General features: G+C 46.2%; 1 pseudogene; it reads right to left on the bottom strand.

Annotated features, from left to right (window-relative positions):
* Window positions 1-6004: 6004 nt before the first annotated feature.
* Window positions 6005-21791, bottom strand: LOC134340840 (E3 ubiquitin-protein ligase TRIM39-like; annotated as a pseudogene).
* Window positions 21792-21871: the final 80 nt, after the last annotated feature.

Raw genomic sequence — 21871 nt, 5'->3', positions numbered from 1 at the left:
ACAGGCGGGAAGGCAGAGTGGGTGGCACTCTGTTGGTCTAAAAGTGAAATCAAATCATTAGAAAGAGGTAACATAGGATGGGTGGGTTTGAATGATTGTGGATGAAGCTACGTGACTGCAGGGGTGAAAAGACCCTGATGGGAGTAATATACAGACCGCAAACAGTAGGAAGCATGTGGTCTACAAATTACAATGGGAGATAGAAAATGCATGCCAAAAGGACAACATTACACTAGTCATGGGGGATTTCAATTTCCAGGTAGATTGGGAAAATCAGGTTGGCTCGATTACAGGAGGCGGCTTTTTCAAACATCTCATGGTTAAGGCCACAAGGGGATCAGTGATCCTGCACTGGGTGTTGTACAATGAACCAGAATTTATCAGAGAGTTTAAGGTTCAGGAAGTCTTCGGGAAAAGTGATCATAAAATGACAGAATTCACCCTGCAATTTGAGAAGGGAAAGCTTCTGCTGATATAACTGTAACCCCCTGATAAGCCTCAGGCTCGCTCAGCTCGCTTTCGTCTAGAGGGAGCAGCCTTCAGCCCCAACAAACTGGGTAATCAAGTTTGTGTGGATGCTGTGTGATGTACCCCACCCCGCCAAATAACAGACAATACACCATATGTAATTAAATGATTACACTTTATAAATCTGACTGGAACGATGTAGTTAATAGAGATAAAATATAAAAGGAAAGTAAAAGGCGCCAAACTTATCAAAGTTCAACCACTTCGTGCAAAACAGTTGGAGCTGAATTAATGGAGTCCTGTTTCCACCATCCGATCCCCTCCAACCCCCTCGACCCGTCGCCTGGGACCAACCACAGTGGTCGACCAGACGCTCCACACGAGTCTGTCCTCCTCTCCTCTCCTCGCCAAAGACCCCGGGCATCGGACTCCCACACGAGATTGGTCCATCGCCCAGATTACAGCATCGCGTCTCCTCTCTCCGTCCCCATCGCGCCTTCTGCCCCAAAGCCCGTGAAAACAAATAGCTTACAGACACACAAGAAAGAATAACATCTATCCCAATTAGTCAGCAAATGAATAAAATTCTCTTATCAGTAATATAATTCAAACAAACTGCGAGAGAGAAGCACTTTGTCAGCAGTAAGCATAACAAATAAGCCATTTTATTTTAACATAACAAAGAAACCATCTTTATTCACCTTAGCAGTAACATAAATTATAAAAAAACCCTTACATACCTTATTGTCTTATGGAGCAGCAGAATGAAGGACTGAAAGGTCTGTTTCTGTAGGTTTGTGGCTGTAACTGACTCTAACGGCACAGGAGCGGCCGGTGATGGGCCGAAGGGTTGTTCCTGCGCTGTTGTGTAGGTGACAGGAACTTCAGGGTGATGGGCCGAAGGGTTGTTCCTGTGCTGTTGTGTAGGTGACAGGAACTTCAGGGTGATGGACCGAAGGGTTGTTCCTGTGCTGTTGTGTAGGTAACAGGAAATTCAGGGTGATGGGCCGAAGGGTTGTTCCTGTGCTGTTGTGTAGGTAACAGGAAATTCAGGGTGATGGGCTGAAGGGTTTTTCCTGTACTGGTGCATCTGTTACTGTCTCTGATGGGACAAGAACGGCAGGGTCATGGGCTGAAGGGGCATTCCTTTGCTGTTGTGTGTGTGACTGAGTATAATGGGATAGGAGCATCAGGATGATGGGCTGAAGGACTGTTCCTGTGCTGTCATGTCTAAGATTGACTAGAGCGGTTCAGCAACTTCAGTGTAAACACGAGGAATTCTGCAGATGCTGGAAATTCAAGCAACACACATCCAAGTTGCTGGTGAACGCAGCAGGCCAGGCAGCATCTCTAGAAAGAGGTACAGTCGAAGTTTCGGGCCGAGACCCTTTAGCAGGACTAACTGAAGAAAGAACTAGGAAGAGATTTAAAAGTGGGAGGGGGAGGGGGAGATCCAAAATGAAAGGGGAAGACAGGAGGGGGAGGGATGGAGCCAAGAGCTGGACAGGTGATAGGCAAACGGGATATGAGGAGATCATGGGACAGGAGGCCCGGGGAGAAAGACAGCGGGGTGGGGACCCAGAGGATGGGCAAGGGGTATAGTCAGAGGGACAGAGGGAGAAAAAGGAGAGAGTGAGAGAAAGAATGTGTGTATATAAATAAATAACGGATGGGGTACGAGGGGGAGGTGGGGCATTAGTGGAAGTTAGAGGTCAATGTTAATGCCATCAGGTTGGAGGCTACCCAGACGGAATATAAGGTGTTGTTCCTCCAACCTGAGTGTGGCTTCATCTTTATAGTAGAGGAGGCCATGGATAGACATGTCAGAATGGGAATGGGATGTGGAATTAAAATGTGTGGCCACTGGGAGATCCTGCTTTCTCTGTCGGACAGAGTGTAGGTGTTCAGCAAAACGATCTCCCAGTCTGCGTCGGGTCTCGCCAATGTATAAAAGGCCACATCGGGAGCACCGGACGCAGTATATCACCCCAGCCGACTCACAGGTGAAGTGTTGCCTCACCTGGAAGGACTGTCTGGGGCCCTGAATGGTGGTAAGGGAGGAAGTGTAAGGGCATGTGTAGCACTTGTTCCGCTTACAAGGATAAGTGCCAGGAGGGAGATCAGTGGGGAGGGATGGGGGAGACGAATGGACAAGGGAGTCGCGTAGGGAGCAATCCTTGTGGAAAGCAGGGGGTGGGGGTGGAGGGAGGGAAAGCGTGTTGGGCCAAAGGTGTGTTCCTGTAGTGTCCTCTCTGTGGGTTTCCCTCATGGGACGGAAACATCAGGGCAATGGGTCAAAGGGGTGTTCCTGCCTTTTGTTTCTGTGACTGACATTAATGGGACAGGGACGGCCTGGTGATGGGCCGAAGGGGTGTTCCTGTGTTGTCGTGTCTGTGGCTGACTCTAATGGGACAGGAACATCAGCGGGATGGGCTGAAAGGGGTTTCCTGTACTGCCGTGCCTTTGAGTGACTCTGATGGGACAGGAAGTCCCGTGCTAGTGCGTCTGTGACTGACCCGAATGGGACAGGAACATCAGGGTGTTGGGCCGAAGGAGTGTTCCTTTGCCGTTGTGTGTGTGTGTGGCTGACTATAATGGGATAGGGGCAGCCTGGTAGTGGGCCTAATTGTTATTCCTGTGTTGTCGTGTCTGTGGCTGGCTCTAATGAGACAGGTATATCAGGGTGATGGGAAGAAGGTGTGTTCCAGTACTCGCTTGTCAGTGACTGACCATAATGGAAAAGGAGATATCTGGTGATGGGTAAAGGGGTGTCCTGGTGCTGTTGTGTCTGTGACTGACTCTTACGGCACAGGAAAATCAGGAAGACTGCTTCAGCCCATCATGTGCTTCTGTTATCCCAATAGAGTCAGTCACTGACAAGCCAGTACTGGAACACAAATTCAGCCCATCACCCTGATTTTCCCGTCCCTTTACAGTCAGTCACAGACACAACAGCACAGGAAGACACTTGGGCCCCTCATCCTACTGTCCTGTTCCATTAGAGTCAGTCACTGACACGACAGCACAGGAACACCCCTTCAGCATGTCACCCTGATGCTGCTGTACCAGTACAGTCAGTCTCACACAGACACAACAGCACAGGAACACACTTTCGGCCTATCCACCTGATGTCCCTTTCTCATTAGAATCAGTCACAGACAAAACAACACAGGAACACCCCTTCAGCATGTCACCCTGATGCTCCCGTCCCATTACAGTCAGTCTCACACAGACACAACAGCACAGGAACACACTTTCAGACTATCATCCTTCCGTTTCTGTCCCATTAGAGTCAGTCACGTGCATAACAACACAGAAACCCACATTCAACCCATCATCCTACTGTTTCTGTCCCATTAGAGTCAGTCACGTGCATAACAACACAGAAACCCATATTCAACCCATCATCCTACTGTTCCTGTCCCATTAGAGTCAGTCACGTGCACGACAACACAGAAACCCATATTCAACTCATCATCCTACTGTTCCTGTCCCATTAGAGTCAGTCACGTGCACGACAACACAGAAACCCACATTCAACCCATCATCCTACTGTTCCTGTCCCATTAGAGTCAGTCACGTGCATAACAACACAGAAACCCACATTCAACTCATCATCCTACTGTTCCTGTCCCATTAGAGTCAGTCACGTGCACGACAACACAGAAACCCATATTCAACCCATCATCCTACTGTTTCTGTCCCATTAGAGTCAGTCACGTGCACGACAACACAGAAACCCACATTCAACTCATCATCCTACTGTTCCTGTCCCATTAGAGTCAGTCACGTGCAAAACAACACAGAAACCCACATTCAACCCATCATCCTACTGTTTCTGTCCCATTAGAGTCAGTCACGTGCATAACAACACAGAAACCCATATTCAACTCATCATCCTACTGTTCCTGTCCCATTAGAGTCAGTCACGTACAAAACAGCCCAAGGAAAACCCCTTCGACCCATCACCCTGATGCTCATTAAATTCAGCAACTGACACAACATCACAGGAATTGATGATGGAGATTATGAAAGGAAAAGGAGGTTTATCTTCAATTACCAAATCAGAAAGAAATTCCGGTAACTGAAACGAAGTTAAGCGAGGGAGAAAATGGAGAGAGAGAGAGAAAGCATATGTGTATATAAATAAATAATGGATGGGGTACGAGGGGGAGGTGGGGCAAAGGGGATATGAGATGATCATGGGACAGGAGGCCCAGGGAGAAAGACAAAGGGGGGAGGGAACCCAGAGGATGGGCAAGGGGTATAGTCAGAGGGACAGAGGGAGAAAAAGGAGAGTGAGAGAAAGAATGTGTGTATAAAAATAAATAACGCATGGGTAGCCTCCAAGCTGATGGCATGAACATCGACTTCTGTAACTTCTGCTAATGCCCCACCTCCCCCTCGTACCCCATCCATTATTTATTTTTATACACACATTCTTTTTCTCACTCTCCTTTTTCTCCCTCTGACTATACCCCTTGCCCATCCTCTGGGTTCCCCCCCACTTTGTCTTTCTCCCTGTCCCATGATTCCCTCATATCCCCTTTGCCAATCACCTGTCCAGCTCTTGGCTCCATCCCTCCCCCTCCTGTTTTCTCCTATCATTTCGGATCTCCCCCTCCCCCTCCCACTTTCAAATCTCTTACTCACTCTTCCTTCAGTTAGTCCTGACGAAGGGTCTCGGCCTGAAACGTGACTGCACCTCTTCCTACAGATGCTGCCTGGCCAGCTGTGTTCACCGGCAAATTTGACGTGTGTTGCTTAAATGTTTGAATTGTGTTTGGAGATCAGGCCATCTTCCTGCCTGATGGAATATGGCAGCAGTTGTGACTGTTCTGAAACCTGGGAGATCCCTGTCTGATCCTTCTCGTTTTGGGCCTATATCGTTAACTACTCATTTATGTAAACTGACGGAATGTATGGTAATCGAGTGCTTGAGTTATATTTTGGAAAAGAGTGGTGATATGGCGTTTTATCAGAGTGGATTCTGGAAGGGCAGAATAACATTAGATTCGGTTTTAGATTTGGAAGATGATATCAGGTAAGAACAGTTAAATAAAGATGTTGTAATAGCAGTTTGTTTTGCTATTGTAAACGCATATGATATGTTATGGACGGAAGGACTTTTGAATGAACTTTGGAAAATAGGAATGAGGGGAGATTGCATAATTTATCTGCGTTTTTTTTATTTGGACGGACTGTGCAGGAATGGGTGGGCAAGTTATGTTTGTGTTTCTACGAGATAGTGAATGGGACCCCACAAGGCAACATTTGTAGCCCTTCATTGTTTAATATTATGATTAATGATATTTTCTCTGAGATGGGTACTCTGGTGGGTAAATCACTATATGCAGATGATGTGATGTTATAGTTTAGAGGTGGTATTTCAATTTTACTGTAAGTAGGATGCAATTTACAATTAATAGGTCAAACAGTGGAGAAATGGATGCAGATTTTAAGTTTTCAGTCACTAAAACTTGTTATGAGTTTTACTAACAGGATTAATAGACCAGCACTTGATTTGAAATTATATGGTCAAACTCTTGAAAATATGTCAGTGGTGAGATTTCCAGGCATGTGGATGGATAATAAGCTGACATGGAAGCACCATGTCAGTAAAATAATTGATAAATGTAAAGGAGCATTAAATATCCTCAGGCATCTGTGTGGGTATTCTTGGAGTGCAACATGAAAATCTTTGTTGACCGTTTATATTTGTTTAATTCATTGTTCTTGATTCTGGCTGAGTGGCGTATGGATCAGTTTCATGTTCAACTTTTAAATGTTTGTGTGTGATATGAGCACAGGGTTTAAGATCGTGTTGTGGTGTAGTAAGGTCGTCCCCTGTTTCAGCTTTACTGGTTGAAATGGGACAATTGCCCTTACAGGGACAGAGGCTGAAGTTGATATTAACAAATTGGGTTAATTTGGGGGGGGCAAAGAAATTATCATCTTGTGCTAGAGGACAGTTGGGAACATCACAAGAAGTTTGATTTTAGTTTTAGGTGACTGGGTTCATATCACACTGGGAAGATGGGTGTATTGGATGATACATACGTCCCACTGTAGCTTTCTTAGTAACTTTACTTTGTTTTTTTTCCGATGACTTTAGTTAATTTTTGGTTACACAACTGGATTCTGTTCTGCCTGAGAGTCTGCTGGTTCATGAGTATATTACTGAAAGTTATTATCATACGGTAACCATTTTTACTGATGGATTGAAACATAATTTAACTGGGAATGTTGGTGTGGCTGTTTTCTTTGTGTGTGTGTCTGAATTGCAGGTAATGATAAAGAAATCACTTACCAGCCATTTATGGGTATATGAAGCAGAATTCTTTGTCATCATTACAGTGGGTGGAGGAAATTGGTCCTTACAAACTTGCAATTTGTTCAGAATCATTTTCGGATTTGATGAGCCTTAAAACAGGTCATTCCAGCAGTGGGTCAGATGGGCTGTTGGAAACTCATCAAGCAGTATTTCATGTACAAAGTTTGGTTTATGTTTCTGCACCTTATGGCCCCTGCACATCGCACTGGTGAGGGAAATGATGGGGCTGACTGTTTAGCAACAAAACCTGTTAAAAGTTCAACTGTGGATATAGACCTTCCACTTAGCAAATCAGAAGCTAAGGGGTTGGTAGTGTTAAGAATTAGGGACTTATGGCAAGACTTGTAGGATAAAGGACAGGCACCTTTACAGAATACATAAACCAGTTGGGCTTATAGAAGAAGGGCTTTAAACAAGAATGGAAGAAATGATATTGACACGACTTAGAAATGCCCAGACAATGCTTAATTATGCCTTGTATCTAACTGGAAAACTTCATTCTGTGTCGTGTACATATTGTCATTATGAAACTGGTAAACACATACTATTTCAGTGTGAAGCAGATATGGCTGAAAAAAATCAAATGCAGTCTTCAGTACAATCTTTGGGCGGGGGTGGGAATTGATAGTTTTCAGATAAAAAACTTTATTCAGTTAAGGGTCTGACTTTAAATTAATTCACAGTATTGAACGGGAAAAGGCCTATAATAACAGTAATGTCACAATTATATCGGGGGCATCAATATACAAAGGGTTGGGAAAATCAGGTTGTTGTTAGATCATGATAGGGCATTTGTTGAATGCCTATGAGACGACTTCTTAAAGCAGCTTGTGTTTGGGCCTACTTGTGGGAAAGACCATCTAAGATTGGGTGTTGTACAATAACCCTGATCTTATTTGGGAGCTGAGAGTAAAGGAACCGTTCGGAGGCAGTGATTATAATATAATTGAATTCGTTCTGCAATTTGAGAGGGAGAAGCCTAAGTCACATGTATCGGTCTGGCAATGGAATGAAGGGAATTACGGAGGCATGAGAGAGGAATTTGCCCGGGTGAATTGGAGGAGGATACTGTGGGGATGTTGGCTGAACAGAGGGGCTGACGTATCTGGGAATAGTTTACAAGGCGCAGGAGAGACATGTCCCACAGAAGAATTTCTCAAATGGCAGGGGTAGGAATTGGTGGCTGACAAGGGAAGTTAAGGACTGGGTATTACCGGAGGGAATGGCATATAAGGTAGCAAAGGTAAGTGAGATGTTGGATTATTCGGATGCTTTGAAAATCCAACAAAAAAGCCATAAAAATGGTAAAGATGAAATATGAGGGAAAACTAGCCAATAATATAAAGCAGGATACTAAAAGTTTTGTTTTCAGTTACATGAAGAGTGAAAGGGAGATGAGAGTTGATATTGGACCACTGGAAAATGATGCTGGTGAGGTAGTAATGGGGGACAAAGAAATGTCAGATGAACTTAATGAACACTTTGTATCAATCTTCACTGTCTTTTCCAGTCAGCACCGCCCCCACTTGTCCCATTTAACCTCTCTCAGTGCGGGTGGACTTTAGGACCCGGGGGAGCTCAGGACCCGCCGCCCGCGGCTGCGGCTGAATCCGCGGTGTTTCTGTTCGGTTGTCGGATGCGATGAACGAGTTAAAATTAATGGATCGATAATTCTCATCTCGTGTTTATTTTACTCTCCGGACATTTATAGGGACTTTACTCCTGACGCCGGTCCCGGGACCCGACCCGTTTACAGATCCGGAGCGGAACCGGAGCAGATTCTCAGCCACTGGTTTGCACCCCGAGGCCAGAAGAGAGGATAACGTTTCCCCGTGAATTTATTCCCAGTGAAGGTGTGGAGATGGGACTTGGTCTCTGCGTTGTAAAATGAAACTGTCCCGGACTGGTAACTGAGATAAACTCCCACCCTCCCGGGGATGGGACCGGCAGGGAGACGGGACTCGGGGGAGGGGATCACGTCACAATCCCGATGTAACACGTCACCAACCCGCCCGATGACCCAGTATCCGGTCTCCGGACTCAGTCTGACCCGTCCCTTCCTCTTCACAGACTCTGCGGCGACTCCCAGAAACCAGCCCCGAATCCCCGTCACCTCCACCTCCCAGTAATGTCTCCCCGATGTGAATCCCTCCGATCCCAGAACACAAGACCAGTCTGTGAATCTCTTCCCGGTGTCTGGGAGATTCCTCCGGGTCCGGGTCCGGGTTAGTCTCACACTCTTCCGATCCTCAGACACCTCGAGCTCCGGATGCGCTTTTTTCACATCCAGGGTGACAGAGACTGGGGGGAGAAGCAGAGAATTAGAGAGTCCCCGGGGATCGGGGGGAGACTCGGGCAGCGCGGCCCCGGGGACCGGGGGGAGACTCGGGCAGCGCGGCCCCGGGGATCGGGGGGAGACTCGGGCAGCGCGGCCCCGGGGATCGGGGGGAGACTCGGGCAGCGCGGCCCCGGGGATCGGGGGGAGACTCGGGCAGCGCGGCCCCGGGGATCGGGGGGAGTCTCGGGCAGCGCGGCCCCGGGGACCGGGGGGAGACTCGGGCAGCGCGGCCCCGGGGATCGGGGGGAGACTCGGGCAGCGCCGCCCCGGGGATCGGGGGGAAACTCGGGCAGCGCGGCCCCGGGGACCGGGGGGAGACTCGGGCAGCGCGGCCCTGGGGATCGGGGAAAGGCCGCTGGGCCTCAGGCGCGGTCGGATGGCAGACAGGAACCTTTCCCGAGGTTTGACCCAACGAAAGCGGACGGACAACTAATGTCTCCCCAAGGGTTTCCGCTGGACGGAGAGCAGAGATTTCCCGATCAAACAGACACAAAATGCTGGAGGAACCGAGCGGGTCGGGCAGCATGTGTAGAGAGAGATGGACAGTCTACGGTTCAGGTCGACATCTTCCCTCAAGAACAGAAATAAATGGAGAAATAGACTGCAGTTTAGTTTTTTTTTAGTTTAGGTTTTTTTTCCTCTTTATAAAATATCTTTTCCATGGTTAGTTAGATTGGGAGACTAAACGACATTTGTTACTTGGAACCTGTGCTTGTACATGCTAACCGTTATTCATATAATCCCGATCTCTTTGTATCATTATTATTGTGTTTATTAATTTTGAAACTTTAATAAAAAGATTGAAAAATAAATAAAGACAGCAGAAACAAGTGCCGGAAAGGGTTGGATTAAGATGAGAAGGGGGTGAGTGAACGGATTTAAACAACAGGTCATATTGTTACTTCGGCCCAAATTGTTCGTGTCGACCAATTTACTTTAATGAGCGAGTCCCATTTACCCATTATTCCTTTCACCTTTCTTATCCATGTACCTGGCAAGATGAATTTTGAAACATTGTCACTGTACCCACTTCTACAGTTGATCAAGGGCCTGGTGTATACAGAGAAAACCCTCTTCCCTGTCCACTATACCATGAATTGTAGTGTCATTAGCAAAGCTACTAACGATGTCACCTACAGTATCATACAAATCATTAATAGGAATGACAAACAACCGCGGCCCCAGCACCGACCTGTGCACGTCACAGGCCTCCAGTCCTCTGTGCTTAAGAGACACTTGGACAGACACTTCAACAGGCAGGGCACAGAAGGAGACTGACCTAATGCCGGCCAATGGGATGAACGTAGATGGGTAAATCGGTCAGCACAGAGGTGATGGGTTGAAGGACTCATTTTTATGCTGTACGACAAAGGGCTTTGTGATTTTAACTGAACTGAATAACTGAGACACCACCACCCACCCCGCCACGGGTGCAGACAATTCCAAACTGACCCTTGACTTCTCAGACAGAGGAAACATCCTGCCCGTTGAGCCCTGAAATAATTTAGTGTTTCTCTGAGATCTCGTCTCATTCTTCTGATCAGGGAACAGAGAACAGAGAACATAGAACAGTACAGCACAGGAACAGGCCCTTCATTCAATGTTAACATTCATTTGTGAGTGTGAAGTGTGAAGTGGTGGAGGGTGAAGGTTCGAGACAGTAAAGGAGGTGATAATGGGAAACAGCAGGGGAGAGATAAACGGCAGATTGAACCAGAACCAGGTGGGGGAGGGGTGGAAAGCCTGTGGGTGAACTCTGTGTGTAGACGTAACAAGAAGGTAGCAGGGGACAAAGATGGAGATGAGGATTCCTTTGTCCCCTTTCCCACAACCTCATCACCCGCAGCCCCTCATGAGGAAAGGGGAGGAATTTTCAGGGACACTTAAGCAACACAGGACCTGATGAAGTGTTTCATTCTGAACTGTCGACTGTTCACTCTTTTCCATAGATGCTTCCTGACCTGCTTAGTTCCTCCAGCATTTTGTGTTTGTTGCTCTACTTTAAATATACTCAATTATTTGCCTCCACAGCTGCCTGTGACAGATTCACTGTCCTGTGGATAAAGGAATTCCTCCTCATCTCTGTTCTAAATGGACATCATCTGGTCGGAGGCTGTGCCTTCTGTTCTCGACCCATCCACTATAGGAAACATCCTCCCGACATCAACCCTCTCCAGACAGGTTTCAGAGAGATCGGGCCGAGACCCTGCATCAGGCCCTGTGTTACTTGGATTACCAGCATCTGCAGATTTTCCCCTGTTTCATATTTAAAGCTAAAGTTGATAGGGAATCATTCTCGTGAACCTCTCCAATGCCAGCACATCTTGTCCTATATAAGGGACCCAAAGCTGCTCACAATACTCCAAGTGTGGTCTGACAAATACCTTATAAAACATCAGCATTACATCCTTGTTCCTGCATTCTAATTCTGACAAAATAAATGCTAACATTGAGTTTGCCGATCTTACCACTGACTCAGACTAAAAGTTAACCTTTAGGGAATCCTGCACAAGGACACCCAAGTCCCTTTGCATTTCAGAATTTTGAATCTTCTCCCTGTTTACAAAATCATCCATGCCTTTATTCCTTCTACTAAATGCATGTGTGACTTCCCTACTTGATAATCCATCTATCACTTCTTTGCCCATTTTCCTGATCTGTCTTCCACAGCACTATTTGCCCATTCACCTTTTTCATAACCTCTGAAAACCTGGCCACAAAGGCATCAATACTGTTCCAAATCATTCTTTGTCTATCTTGCCTTTGTATTCCTTGAACTATTCCAACAGATTTGTCTGGCAAGATTTCCCCTTAAAGGAATCCATGCTGTCTTTTCTATTTTATCATGTGCCTCCATGTACCCAAAAGCTCGTCCTTAATACTGGACTCCAACATCTTGCCAAGCACACCACATCCAGACTAACACACCGATAATTTCTTTTCCTCACCTGTTCTCCCTTCTTAAAGAGTGAAGTGACCTTTGCAGTTTTCCAGTCGTCTTGAATGATCCAGAACCTAGTGATTCTTGAAAGATCATTACTAATGCCTCCACATTCTCCTCAGCTGCCTCCTTCCGAACACACCGGTGTAGTCCAACTGGTTCAGGGGATTTATTTACCTTCAGACCTTTCATCCTCCCACGTACTTTCTCCTCAGTAATAGCAACAACACTCATTTCTGTCCCCTGACACTCACTTTTCTGACAAACTTCTGGGACAGTATCTTCCAGTGAGGATTGACACAAAATACTAAATAAGCACCACTGTCATGTCTCTGTCTCCCATTCCTACCTCTCCAGCCTCATTTTCTAGGGGTCCAATAGGCACTCTCACCTGGCTTTTACCCTTTACATTTTGTGTTCTCTTTTTCATTGTTGGCTTGTTTTCCCTCATATCTTATCATTTCTCTTCTTATTGCAGTTTTATTACTTTCTTTTGGTTATCAAAACCTTCTCTATTATCCAACATCCTGCTAATTTTTGCAACATTGAATGCCCTCTCTTTCGCTTTTATGCTGTCTGTGACTTCCCTTGTCAAACACAGTTACCTCATCCTCCCTTTGGAATACTTCTTCATATTCGGGACGTGTCTATCCCGTGCCTTCCGAACTGCCCCCAGAAACTCCAACCGCTGCTGTTCTACCATCGTCCCTGTTCTTGTCCACTTCCAACCTACTTTGGTCAGCCCCTCCCTCATGCCTCTGTCATTCCCTTTACTCCACTCTAATACTGATCCATCTGACTTTATCTTCTCCCTCTCAAACTGCGGCGTAAATACTATCATTGTAACATCACTGTTTCTGCAGGGTTATTTAACCTTAATCTCCCTAATCATATCTAGTTCATTATACAAATCCCACTCCTGAATTGCCTTTTCTCCCATTGGACCCAACCACAAACTGTTTGAAAAAGCCATCTCGGGGGCATTCTACAAATTCCCTCTCTTGGGATGCAGCACCAACCTGATTTTCCCAATCTACCTGCATGTTGAAATCCCCCATTCCTATTACCACCCTGCCCTTTTCACGTGCCTTTTCCATCTCCCGGTGTAATATGTATCCCTTTAGTATCCAGGTCACTATTTGCAGGCCTGTAAATAACTCGCATCAGGATCTTTTTACCCTTATCGTTTCTTACTGATGCTGTAGCGCCGGTACCCACAAAGATTCTACATCTTCCAAACTGATATCATCTGTCTCTAATGATTTCATTTCATTTTTTAACAACCAGAGCCTCCCCATTCCTTCTGCTTACCTGCCTGTCCTTTGAATGCAAGGTGCATCCTTGGACATTAGGCTTCAAGCCAGCATTTCCTTTCAACCACAACTCAGTGATGCCAACAACATTATACCAGCCAATCTCTACCTATGCTACAACATCTACCTTATTCCGTATACTGGAGCATTCAAATATGACACATTAAGTCCTGTATTCATTAGCCTATTCGACAGTGTCCACATGAACTTATCATAAGGAGGTGGCTGGGAACGGAACCAAGTGCAAGACACAGACGCTGAAGTACTAGGGACAGGACTAGGATACAGGCTGAGGGCAAGGACATGGACACGAAAACCGGGAACCCGGAACAGGGCAAGAGAACTAGGAGCCCGGGCTTGGACTCCGAGCCAGAGACTGGACAAGGACCCAGAACCTGGGTCTTGCCTCTGGCTCGGACCCCAGATGTAGGCAAGGACGAGGCTTGGCAGGCCGGCAGAACGAGGCTGGAGTCTTCAGGCTTGAGGCTAGGCAGGAGGCTGGAGTCTTCAGCCTTGAGGCTAGGCAGGCTCCTCTTGGGCAGGGCGCGGATCACCATCTGACGGAGGCAAGGGACAGGAAGGGAGCTAGGTACAGGCTGAATCCAAGACAAGACTGCAGGCGAGACGAGGCGAGAATACCAGCAAGAGAAGGCAAGGCTTCAGGCAATGCAAGGGAAGACGAGAACTTCAGGTGAGGCGAGAGTTACCGGCGAGACAAGGCAACGCTTCAGGCAAAGCAAGGCGAGACAAGAACTTCAGGCGAGGCGAGAGTTATCAGCAAGACAAGGCAAGGTTTCAGGCAATGCAAGGTGAGACGAGAACAGGGCTTCAGGCGCGGAAACAGAAGGCAGGGGAAGGGATACAATGAGTAAGGACAAGAACAATCCAACAGCCATGCCCTGGTCTCTGAAGGTATTTATGCAGCCAGCTCAGCGAGCATCAGCTGACTGAATTAGAGCTCAAATAGACAGAAACAGGGTTGACAGGAAAACCTGGAGCAAGTGTCGATGGACTGGACCGTGAACCGGAATACAAACTTCATTGACCGGACCATGACAGAACTTAAGCAAGGTCTTTGATATTGATGATAGACCACACTGGGGTTATTGTCTGCATTTCTGCTGCCCCGACTCTCGGGGGCGGGGGGCGGGTAATTGTTACACTGGACAGGAAGCTTCAGGGTGGGGTTACAAGGGCTGGGAGGGTCGGGTTAGAAAGAGACAGATTGGATGTGCTTGGGCTAATTCCCTGTAGTGTAGGATGTCGCGGAATGACTTCTTATCCAACTCCATAAAACCATAAGGGGCCGAGATAAAGTGAGAGTTTTTTTTTACCCATTACATAAGAGTAGACAAACAGGGGGTTTAGATTTAAGGTGAGAGGTGATCTACGGGGTAACTTTCTCAGAGAAAGGGAGAGGGAGGTGAGCAGATGGAATTTGCTGTCAGCGGAAGCTGTAGAAACAGGTGTAATTAAAATATTTTAAAATACATTTAGACAGTACACAGAGGGATATGGGACAAACACTCACAAACGGGACATGCTCAAGAAGACATCTTAGCCAAGCAGATGGATGAAGTGGGCCGTGGGTTCAGCATCTGCGAAACCCTTCCTAGATCATCCTCCTGAGGAATCTCACCCTGGAGTCTGTCTGTGAACTGTTGATGTGACGTCACGTCAGAGGGCAGCTCAGTGCACAGAACAGACAGACTGGGTAAGGACGGCAGATTTCCTTCCTGAATAGGAATTTTAACCTGTCTTTGACCGTGTGTCACACTCTGATGGTCTCTGTGTGTTATGGTGTTATTTGCTTTCACACCCTACAGTATCATAAAATCAGTATTAATTTCCCAACTCCTGTGGTAGGATTCAAACTAATGTCCTGGCGTGTTAGTGCAGTGGCCTGGGATTGGGACACAGTGGTTCATCTAACAATCCCACTGTGTCCTGATCTCAGGGACACTACACTAATAATTAAATAATTAATTATTACTGATTTGTGAGTTTTACCTCGATAATTGGCACCAAGTGTTTCTCTCAGCACGGTGTTCAACAAAGTGAAGTGATCGAATTTTTCAACCGGTAGGGCCTCGTCTGTCACTGACAATTCCTAGACATCATCATTAATCCTGTATATATTAAACAGCTGGTTATAAACTGTAATTTTGAACTATTTTACAAATCCATACAGGGTTTCAGTAAAGAGCATGTCCTACCTTCTGTTCCGACGAGCTTCCTTCTGAAATAAATAAAACACAAATCTAAATAGACTGAAACTGTCGACATCCTGAATTTCATCCAAATCATTGGAACATAAAATAGTACAGTGTACTACAGGTCTTTCGGCCCACAATGTTGCGCCAACCCTTAAACCCTGCCTCCCATATAACCACCCATATTAAGTTCCTCCATATACCTGTCTAGTAGTATCTTGAATTTCACTAGGGTTTCTGCCTCCACCACTGACTCAGACAGTGCATTCCACGCACCAAACACCCACTGAGTAAAAAACCCTCCTCTAATATCCCCCTTGAACTTCCCAGCCCTTACCTTTAAGCCATGTCCTCTTGTATCGGGCAGTGGTGCCTTGGGGAAGAGGCACTGGCTGTCCACTCTATTTATTCGTCTTAATATCTTGTATACCTCTATCATGTCTCCTCTCATCCTCCTTCTCTCCAGGGAGTAAAGCCCTAGCTCCCTTAATCTCTGATCATAATGCATACTCTCTAAACCAGGCAGCATCCTGGTAAATCCCCTCTGTACCCTTTCCAATGCTTCCACACCCTTCCTATAGTGAGGTGACCAGAAGTGGACACAGTACTCCAACTGTGGCCTAACCAGAGTTTTATAGAGCTTCATCATTGCCCCGCGACTCTTAAACTCTATCCCTCGACTTATAAAAGCTAACACTCCATAAGCATTCTTAACTACCCAATGTACCTGTGTGGCAACTTTTAGGGATCTGTGGACTTGTACCCCCAGATCCCTCTGCTCCTTCACACTTCCAAGTATCCTGCCATTTACTTTGTACTCTGCCTTGGAGTTTGTCCTTCCAAAGTGTACCATCTCACTCTTTTCTGGTTGAACTCCATCTGCCACTTCTCCGCCCACTTCTGCATCCTATCAATCTCTTTCTGCAAGCTTTGACAATCCTCTACACTATCCACAACACCACCAACCTTTGTGTCGTCTGCAAATTTGCCAACCCACCCATCTACCCCCACATCCAGGTCGTTAATAAAAATCACGAAAAGTAGAGGTCCCAGAACCGAACTTTATGGGACACCACTAGTTAAAACCTTGCAATCTGAATGTACTCCCTCCACCACGACACTCTGCTTTCTGTAGGCAAGCCAATTCTGAATCCACCTGGCCAAACCTCCCTGGATCCTATGCCTTCTGATATTCTGAATAAGCCTAACGTGTGGAACCTTGACAAATACCTTACTAAAATCCATATAGATCACATCCACTGCACTACCCTCATCTATATGCCTGGTCACCTCCTCGGAGAACTCTATCAGGCTTGTTAGACACGATCTGCCCTTCACAAAGCCATGCTGACTGTCTCTAATCAGACCATGTTTCTCTAAATGCCGATAGATCCTATTTCTAAGAATCTTTTCCTTCAGCTTTCCCACCACAGACGAAGGCTCACTGGTCTATAATTACCCGGACTATCCCTACTAACTTTTTTGAACAAGGGGACAACATTCGCCTCCCTCCAATCATCCGATACCATTCCCATGGACAACGAGGACATAAAGATCCTAGCCAGAGGCTCAGCAATCTCTTCCCTCATCTCGTGGAGCAGCCTGGGGGATATTCCGTCAGGCCCCAGGGAATTACTCGTCTTAATGTATTTTAACAACTCCAACACCTCTTGTCCCTTAATATCAACATGCTCCAGACTATCAACCTCACTCATCTTGTCCTCACCATCATCGAGTTCCCTCTCATTGCTGAATACCGAAGAGGACCTCACTCACTTCCACAGCTTCCATGCACATCTTCCTACCTTAATCTCTAATCGATCCTATCTTCCAATAGGTCCTATCTTTACTCCTGTCATCCTTTTGTTCTTCTCATAACTGAAGAATGCCTTGGGGTTTTCCTTTACCCGATTCGCCAAGGACTCCTCATGCCCCCTTTTTGCTCTCCTCAGCCGTTCTTAAGCTCCTTTCTTGCTACCCTATATTCCTCAATAGACCAATCCGATCCTTACTTCCTAATCCTCATGTATGCTGCCTTCTTCCACCTGACTACATTCTCCACCTCACTTGTCACCCATGGTTACTTCACTTTATCATCCTTACCTGGACTAATTTATCCCTAACATCCTGCAAGAGATACCTAAACATCGACCACATGTCCATAGTACATTTGACTGCAAAATCATCAGCCCAATTCACACCTGCAAGTTCTAGTCTTATAGCCTCATAACCTGCCCTTCCCCAATTAAAAAAAAATCCTGTCCTCCCTGATTCAATCATTGCAAGGTGTTGAAAATTCCCACTCCTGCAGTCACTCACAAACAATACAGAACCAGGGGTTCAATTGCAGGGAAAGTTTTTGAAAATTAGACCATTGCTGAGGGTATGAAACTTTCAAGGGAGACAGGACAGGTTGTGAATTTTCATCTGGATAAGGCATTAGAATGATGAGACGGAGGAATTCAAATCAGTGATGGATTTGATAATAAATCCGAGAATAAATTTAGTGAAGAGAACGTGGAACTCTCTGGCACATGAGTGGTTGAAGTGGAACAGCAGAGATTGAATGTCATGGGTAAACTAGATAAACAGATGAGGGACCGTGGAGTTCAGAGCACTGTCGCTGGGTGTGGTGAGTAGGTGGGAGGAGGCTTGTGAAGCAGGGAAATTGATAGCAGAATATGGACCGAATGGCCTGTTAATGATGGAAAATGGGATATAATCCCGTGTGAAACTGATCTGGAAAAAGTAAAGAGACAGTGAACGTTTCTGTAATCTGACGAAAACTGGATATAGAGGATAAGTCTGATGTGTGGGTCACATTCTTTGTTCTCACTGGTTGACAGAGAGACCCTCACACCCACCGCACCAGACACACTCACAGTCTGTGACTGGAACTGTGTGTCAATGTGAGATTTAGAGAATATTTAATGTGATAATCAAGGACACAATTAACAGGACTGCATTATAATCAGAGTTAATTACTTCAGAGAAGATTGGATTCTGTCCTGGGACGTACAGAAGTTGTGGAAGTCCAGTTTCAGGACAGTAGCAACACTGAATAGTTGTATCAATTGTCTGGTGAGTCAGTTAACTGCCATTTGTAAATGTGTGTGGGAGCAACGCATCTGTTTTCTCTCTGCATTGTATTCTGTGTTACATGGTTATTATGGTAACTAGTTACGTGAGTGGGGGCCTGGTAAAAAGAAAAGGAAAAGGTTCGGTTTTCGGGCTTTGTTCTGGGCAGTTTTGAGCTGGGGGTGGACAGCTGTCATATATTTCATTGACCACTCAGTTGCAGCTTACTTTATGATTAATTAACCTGAAATTTCATGCTTTAAAGATTATCTGTTGCTGATAAAGGATCAAATATATATCTTCGACATATTGGAACATCATTATTGGAATGATTTGATGGCGCGTCATACAAGTATAAAAATCTGTGCAAGGTCACCAGCAGCAGCAATTGACTAGTTAGAAATGGCTGCTATGCTGTGTTTATTTCAAATATACCACTGTTCATTAAGTGTCCTTTGACAGAAACAAATTGAAATATAATCCCTCACCTTGAGAAATATCACACTGTCTTTTTGATCCATCTGTTCCTTTACCTTTGAGATTTCCTCCTGAATACTCCTTATATTCTTCTGAATCTCTCGAAGATTTTCTTCATTGGATTCAGAATCCTCTTCTCTTCTTCCCTGAGATCCCTGAGTAAGCTCTGCTCTTTCTCAGTGATAATCTGGCGCAGTTCAGTAAACTGGGATGTGATGTGGGTCTGAACGCTGTGTGACTGTTCCTGTCGAATGAAAGGTGAAGATGAATTTACTGTATTGTTATGTGTATTTCCTTATGACATTAAGGAGACCATTCGGTCCATTAATGTCCATGCTAGCTCTGAAACATTCCCATCAACCCCATTCACTCACGTTTTCCTGAAACCTATTCTCCCCATTGACCCATTAACTCCCACTTGATTCACATACACACTCCCCCACCTACACAGGGTTAATTGTATTTAGCCATTCATGCAGTATGTCCGTGGAATGTGTCTAAAACTGTCGCGGTTACAGGGAGGAAATGCAAACTCCACACAGAAAGCACAAGGGGTCAAGAACGAACCCAGGTCACTGGAGCTGCGATACTCTGCTATTCCGCATTAAAGGGAGCAAAACTATACAGTAATATCAGAAATTCCGCTCAGGAAGCCTCACCCGAACTCCGGAAATCTTCTCTTTTTGTTGCTGCTCCTTTTTCTGGAAGTCTGATTTCTTTTTTGTGAGAGAGTCTAAGGAAGATTTTAGTTGATCCTGGAAGTCAGAGAGTGAAGGAAATAGAAAAAAAATGGATAAAAATAAACAGGCGATCAATCCTGATAATCCACACAAAATGCCGGAGGAACTCAGTGAGTGAGGCAGCATATATGCAGGGGAAATAAACAGTCGACATTTTGGGATGTGACCCTCCATTAGGTCTGGGAAGGAATGGGGCAGAAGCCAGTATAAAAAGGTTGGGAATACGAACCAACTGACAGGTGACAGGTGAGACAACGTGAGGGGGAACGTGGGGGAGGTGATGAAGTGAGAAGCTGAGAGGGGACGGGTGGAAGAGGAAAAGAGCTGGATGAAGAAAGAATCTGATACGAGAGGACAATCGACCATGGAAGAAACGGGAGGAACTGGGGCTGTTTGGGGCCCTGAATGGTGACGAGCGAGGAGGTTAGGAGTCGGGTGTAGCACTTGTCCCGCTTCCAGGTGTCAGTGCCAGGAGGGAGATCAGTGGGGAGGAGCGAGTGGAATAGGGCGATACAGTGCGGGGAGCGATTCCAACAGAGAGCGGAGAGTTGTGGGGTGTGGGAGTCTGTGGGACGGATAGATGCTTGAATCCCGTTGGAGATGGTGAAAGTTGCAGAGAATGATGTGTTGATTATGGAACACACGTCAAAGTTGCTGGTGAACGCAGCAGGCCAGAGGGAGGGAGAGGGGGAGATCCAAAAAGATAGGAGACGACGGGAGGGGGAGGGATGGAGGGATGGAGTCTATTCACGGCCTCCTCTACTGTAAAGATGAAGCCACACTCAGGTTGGAGGAACAACACCTTATATTCCGTATGGGTAGCCTCCAACCTGATGGCATGAACATTGACTTCTCTAACTTCCGCTAACCCCCCACCTCCCCCTCGTACCCCATCCATTATTTATTTATATACACGCATTCTTTCTCTCTCCTTTTTCTCCCTCTTTCCCTCTCACTATGCCCCTTACCCATCCTCTGGGTCTTCCCCCCACCCCCTTTTCTTTCTATCTGAGCCTCCTGTCCCATGATCCTCTCATATCCCTTTTGCCAATCGCCTGTCCAGCTCTTGGCTCCATCCCTCCCCCTCCTGTCTTCTCCTATCATTTTGGATCTCCCTCCACCTCCCACTTTCAAATGTCTTACTAGCTCTTTCTTCAGTTAGTCCTGACGAAGGGTCTCGGCCCGAAACTTCGACTGTACCTCTTCCTAGAGATGCTGCCTGGCCTGCTGCGATCACCAGCAACTTTAATGTGTGTTGCTTGAATTTCCAGCGTCTGCAGAATTCCTCGTGTTGGTTATGAAGGCTCCTGTGCTGGTATATCGGACAAAGGAAATGTGTTGAGTATCAAATTAACGTTAGATTTACCTTGTAGATTTTAACAGCTTCTTTAATCGGCAGGAAGCGGTGCTCTCTGTGTTCCTCCGCAACTGCACAGATCACACAGATCGGTGTCTTGTCCGTTTCACAAAACAGCTTCAGTTCTTCCTCATGTTCCTCGCAGTGAAGTTTACTCTCCTTGTCTTTCGGATTCAGGTTTAGGTTTCGAACTTTTTCAGCGAGATTTGCTAAGACCCGATTGACCCTGAGGGTGCGGTCTGCAAACACCTCTCTACATTCCGGGCAGGAGTTTCTCTCCTCCTTTTCCCAACACCGTGTGATACAAGAGCGACAGAAGTTGTGTCCACACTCCAGTATAACCGGATCGGTGAAGAAATCCAGACAGACGGGACAAATTACCTCCTCGGTTAAACTCTCGGCCGGTGCTTTCGAAGCCATGTTAACTCCCAGCACTTCCTGATTCAGAATGCTTTCACTTTCGGGGAGCTGCCGATCCCCTGCAGTACCGCGATTGTCCACTACACGCGCTGCAGTCTCGGGAGATGAACATGGTTTTGCGGGATGTGTTCAGTGGAAATTCTGGCCATTTCTATGTTTAGTGTGGGATCAAAAACACATTAGACAGGCAAC

This window comes from Mobula hypostoma, chromosome X2 (assembly GCF_963921235.1).
Source record: "Mobula hypostoma chromosome X2, sMobHyp1.1, whole genome shotgun sequence".
In the NCBI taxonomy this organism is placed as follows: domain Eukaryota; kingdom Metazoa; phylum Chordata; class Chondrichthyes; order Myliobatiformes; family Myliobatidae; genus Mobula; species Mobula hypostoma.
Note: the sequence above shows the minus strand (reverse complement) of the source record. Positions and strands in the feature narration are given on the sequence as shown.